The sequence below is a fragment of the Natator depressus genome, chromosome 1 (genome assembly GCF_965152275.1).
Source record: "Natator depressus isolate rNatDep1 chromosome 1, rNatDep2.hap1, whole genome shotgun sequence".
Taxonomy (NCBI): domain Eukaryota; kingdom Metazoa; phylum Chordata; order Testudines; family Cheloniidae; genus Natator; species Natator depressus.
In genome coordinates this window covers 202,119,958-202,125,818 of record NC_134234.1, presented here as the reverse complement: position 1 = coordinate 202,125,818, position 5,861 = coordinate 202,119,958, and positions in this window count along the sequence as shown.

Below are 5,861 nucleotides of genomic sequence, written 5' to 3'. Positions count from 1 at the left end.
AAAAGTTTAGTGTAGACACGGCAGTGCATACCTGAACATGTTCTACGCTGGTCCCGTTAAAGCCCATCTTCCCCTCTAGGTGTCAGCTCAACCAGTTTAGCATGCGTTAAAGTCTGTGTGCCTTGCCTAAGCTAACATTAAAAAAAAAGAAAAAAAAATCTAGTACACACATGCTAATGTATCTTAAATCCTAGTCTAGACCAGTGTTTCTCAACCAGGGTACATGTACCCCTGAGGTACACAGAGATTTTCCAGGAGGTACGTCACCTCATCTAGATATTTGCCCAGTTTTACAACAGGCTACATAAAAAGCACAAGTGAAGTCAGTACAAACTAAAGTTTCATCCAATGACTTTTTTATACTACTTTATATACACTGTACACTGAAATGTAAGTACAGTATTTACATTTCAATGGATTTATTTTTGTAATTATATGGTAAAAATGAGAAAGTGAGCAATTTTTCAGTAATAGTGTGCTCTGACACTTTTTAAAAATTTTAGACTGATTGTGTAAGCAAGTAATTTTTTAAGTGAGGTGTAACTTGGGGGTACGCAAGACAAATCAGACTCCTGAAAGGGGTACAGCAGTTTGGAAAGGTTGAGAGCCACTGGTCTAGACAAGGTCCTTGATTCAAGAGTGAACCAGTGCCTGAAATCACTGTGCTGCTGGAGGTGCCGACTTTCAAAGATGCTTCTGTGGCACTTTTCAGTTGGTGTGTTAACCCTCAAATGCCAGTCACCATCATTACATTCTACCTACCAAAATTCAATTGGATACAGATTTTTTCCCTCCCTTACTGTCCAAAACCGTTGTGTGGTGTTGCCACAAGCTCCTGAACCAGCTAACATGTTCTATAGCAGGGGAGGCTGTGTTGCAGTGCGTGATTCCTGTATGTACTGCCACAGTCCACACAAAGCACTGTGCTGTCGTGCCTGTTGTCGCAAAGGCTCTCAGTGCAGGACACGGTTAAGATTTGATTTATAGAATGATAAACTGAATTGTTTTCAGGGCAAGGGTGTGTTACCAGCATTTACTTTAGCTTTACATGCGGAGGGGGCCCTCAGAACTCAATGTGTCCATTCTTTTCTTTATAAGTACTGATAAAAGGGTCTGGATCAACAGTCCTTGAGACTGCAGTCCCTCTATCAATCCAGAAAACAGATACTGCCTGGGCGGCATGTTCCCCCAGGTTGTGCTGCCCAGATACTTTACCCCTGGCCTGGACAGAAGCGTCTCCTCTAGGGAAAACAAAGTCTTCATGAGTTTGACTCAGCCTTGACTCTCTGCTAAACTGCCTGCAAAGGGGATAGTTCTTGCCTGTTGTGGAGACTTGCCTCCTAGGAATTGGACTGAAATGACACACTTCCCCCCCCCCCCCCCACTTATCACTAAAGAGCTGTCAAAAATATCAACTTCCAGTTACAACTTGGAGGTGAAAAACACCAGACCCTTTTTCCAGACTCCAAGAGCCATTCAGCCCTGTGCAATGCAGCAGTTCTGCCACTTTATACATTTAGGGCTTGTCAACACTTACATTTCATAGCGCTCTAACTTGCTGGCTCGGGGTGTGAAAAATCACCCCCCTCAGCGCAGCAAGTTTGAAGGCTTTAAAGCACTAGTGTGGACAGGCTCCGAGTGCTGAGAGCTGTGCTCCCAGCGCTCGGAGCTAATCCCCTCGTGGAGGTGGATTACCAGGAGCACTGGGAGAGCTCTCTCCCAGCACTTGCATGTGACCACACTCGCACTTCAAAGCGCTGCTGCAGGAGCGCTCCCACAACAGCGCTTTGAAGTTTCCAGTGTAGCCATGCCCTTAATCCACTGGGGCATATGCCTCACATGTTGTGATTGCAAATGTGATATGCAACTAAACTGTATGGTACACCACTGCAAATTCACCACCAAAGAGTCTTGGGTGAAAACAGGCTAATTCTACTTCTGCTGGTGTAGATTAGGAGTTACCCCAGAGCAATCAATGGAGTTACTTCTGTGTACAAGTGTTTGGTTGCTAAGGGCAAAAATAGAAAACATGCTCTCTGCCTATGCTTTGTGCGGAAAGTGGTATAGCAGTATAACAAAATCAGTAAGTCTGTGGTTTCAGCATCTAGCTGTGCAAGGGTGGGGGGGGAAGGGATAGGTCAGTGGTTTGAGCATTGGCATGCTAAACCCAGGGTTGCGAGTTCAATCCTTGAGGGGGCCATTTGGGATCTGGGGCAAAAATTGGGGATTGGTCCTGCTTTAAGCAGGTTGGACTAGATGACCTCCTGAGGTCTCTTCCAACCCTGATATTCTAAGTTTAAAAAAAAAAAAAAGCACATTTGGTAGGGGAATTGGATGGCTCAGAGGATCAGTAATAGCACACAGACTTTCACCTCTAGATTAGTGGATTACATTTAGCCCAGGTTTATTGGGCTGAAAGTTCTATCTGGCAACTTCTCAGGGACTCCAATGTCATAACCACATTTCAGCTGCCAAGTTCCACCCTGTAAGTGGATACATTTCAATGGCAGATGAAGTGAACCTCAGATGGAGTTTACAAGGTAAATCACTTAGATTCAGCATATTATATAAATGCATATCACTACATATCACTTTTTATCATAGTGCTTAACAAAGGTGAATTTTATTAAATCGAGGGGCAGAGAGGACAGACTTGCCCAAGGCCATGCAGCATGTCTGTAGCAAAGTCAGGATAAGAATCCAGGACCCCTGACTCCCAGTCTCCTGTTCTTACTGCTAGACATGCTGCCTAAGCCTTCCACACATACGTATACCTGCTTTTACAATGTACTATATATTGGCATAACAGGGAAGCCAAGCTTTTTACTCATCTGACAGAGCCTGAACTCAGAAGCTGGGGGTTGTGTGTGTGAGAAAGAGTTAAAGAGTATACAAGTGTCCCATTATCTGCCTGATCCTTTTTTATTGTGGTGCCAATACACCTACAAGCAGCGTGTGTGGTGTTGCAATAGGGGCCCTCAAGTACATAAACACAGCTCCTCTTGACTTCAGTGGGAGTTGTTGCACATACATATGTAGGGGTAATCTTTGGCCTTTAGACAGTAGAATGACCTTCAGATCCAACAGCCACGCACCTGCAGCTCCCATTAAGAAGCTGTTTCTCTTCATTCACCCCTCCCCTTATCTCTGAAGGTGAAGTCTTCAAAGAATGGCATTACTTATAGCCCACAAACCAGGCAGCAGCAGCAGCAGCAGAGATAAAATGAGATGTTTGACCAGTAGCTCTCTCTATGAACGAGGTTAAAAAGGCAAGCAAAAGGGATTTGTGTTTTTTTAAAAGGGTAATTCACTTACCGAGGACACAGAACACAAGGTGATTGTGTGTAACTACATTTCCATCGACCTCCCAGGCGGTAATTACAGCTCTCGCACCCCCTACTGGCTTGTCTTTTAGTTTTAATGAGATCATTTTGGAAGATAAGGTCCTGATTCCATTAACAGAAAACTAACCCAGGCCATTTAACACAGGTAAGCATCAAGGATACCAAAGACAAACATACAAACACTGTAAAAAGAAAAGGAGGACTTGTGGCACCTTAGTGACTAATACATTTAGTAAAGCATAAGCATAAGATCATCGGATGCCATTCTTTGCTAATTTTCTTCATATGCTTCTCCCCCCCCCGCCCCGAGGAATCTAAACATTTTGCATTGTTGATAATATTTTGCATTTTTCTAGTGCCTTTCATCTAAGGCCTTCAAATCCCCTTCAAAACATTAACAATGAAGCCTTGTGCCACTCCCTCCTTGCTGCTCCTCCCTCCTGCTGTGCTTGTAAGTATTTTTACTTTCAATTTGGGGCATCTGAGGCACACAAGGTGACAGGCAAACACTTCAAAAGTGGTCAGTGGTTTTGGGGTGTCTCAGTCTTGGGGCTTAAGCAAACTGCACCTCCAACTGAAGGACATGGGAGTGGCAATTGCCCAGCACTTCTAAATATCAAGTTCAAGGTGTCTCAAACTGAGCTCTCAAGAACTGAGGCACTTCCAATACAAATTTTAAAAAAGTGGCCTGAGTGACTTAAGGGATGCACAGCAAATCAGAGCTAAGACTGGAACCCAGAAGTCCTGACTCGCAGTCCCTGATCTAACCACTAGACACACTCTCCACAGCTATGTTTGAGACATTTGGAAAACCTGTACTATAGGATCCCATTCTCTAGCTGCAGACAAACTCTGATGCCTCTCTCTTTGCCAATTAGTTATCTGAAAGATAAGCAGCTTTGAAATCCCTAGACTCCCTGGAACCACAGCTTCAAATTGCTCCAGGGTTGTCTGAGCCCGTCAACATTCCAAAGCAGATAAGCTGAATTCCATGTAGTTTATACTGTGTACATGCTTCTTTTGAACCAGACCCTAAGCCCCTGGTCCTCTGTGTACATTATCTGCCAAGGCACCCTTTGTATGTGTAGGGGTTGACCCCATCATCCTCAGCCAAAAATATGTCTTCTACATGTTCTTAACATGACTATGGTGACAGCATTTTGATTGTGAGAGCTGTTCGTTATATTAGAGCTGGTTGAAATTTTTCCGTTTTTTTTCTAGCTACCAGTAATGTATAGCTCGTAGAACAGCTTGGTATCTATATTTTACTAAAATAATCTTACATTTATAAGAGTATTCCATATAAAAACTACATTACAAGAACATTAAACTTGCAAAGTGAAGAAGTCAGAAAGTGGCAAAGTGCAACCTTAACTCTTCCCTTTGTGGGTATGCATTATGATATAGTCTTCATTTCCATGATCTCAAACAAATATTGGCATAGAACACCTGCTTCTTTCAGTCTGAATGGTGCCCAGTGAATGAGGCTAGGAAATGTTCAATATTTATATTTTGTCCTCATTCAGTAAATGAACCCCTGCCTCATTCACTGTACTCAGTCTGAGGGTAGAAATGTGTTCTCAGTTACACCTGTGTGCATTTGGTTTTACTACAGATTTACATAATGGTAATAGAATTTGACCAAAGACAAGCACAGATCTGGAAAACTGGCCTCATTCACTAAGCACCAGACAGCCGCTGTACTGCACAAGGCTGGGTTTCGGCAGGAACAACAGCATGTTAGCCTGTAAATAAAGACTGTGGACCAAATTTGCTGCTGGTGTAAATGAGTACTAGTTTAGTGACTCCAGTGGAGCCACCCATGTACACTGGCAGATAATTTGGTCTTACATTGCAATGCATCTGTTCAAGGAAGCAGAGTTATAGTTCCATGAGCAATCATAGCTTTGGCATTCACAGATTTCTGAATTCTTCATTTTGCAAGCTTGATGTTCTCGGAATGTCCTTTTATTTAAATAGCATTGCCTACGCTTTTTAAAAAGAAAACCAGTAAGATAGAGAAGTGATTACTGTGCTGTATACAATACACCTTAAATCCTTCCAGAGGCTGAAGCTGGTGCACCTCACTTACTGAGTAGGCATCTTGCTGGGAGCACATACTAACAGCCTGCACTGGCTGCCTGTTGGGTTCTGGGTGAAGCTTAATGTGTTGATTATGACCTATAAGTCCTAAATGGGCTGAACTGACCTACAAGGGGATTGCCTCTCTCTCTCTCTCCACATCATACTCCTACAGCTCCAGTCAGCAAGGGGGTTCAAGCTGGATCCCTTTGTTATAAAAGAGAAGGGAGCTGCAAGCAGAGTGTTCTCCAAGGGCTCCCTAGGACTCTGGAATGGACTTCCCCTTCTTGGTCTGAAATAGACCGAATTGGGTAGCCTTCCTAGCTCAGTGCCAGTGTCATCACTTTGATAGGGTGTTTGGAAAAGGCTGAGAGTATGCTTTCCAGAACAATGCAAGGGTAGAAAGGAGTCTATGTAGGTGGCTGACTGGCTGAG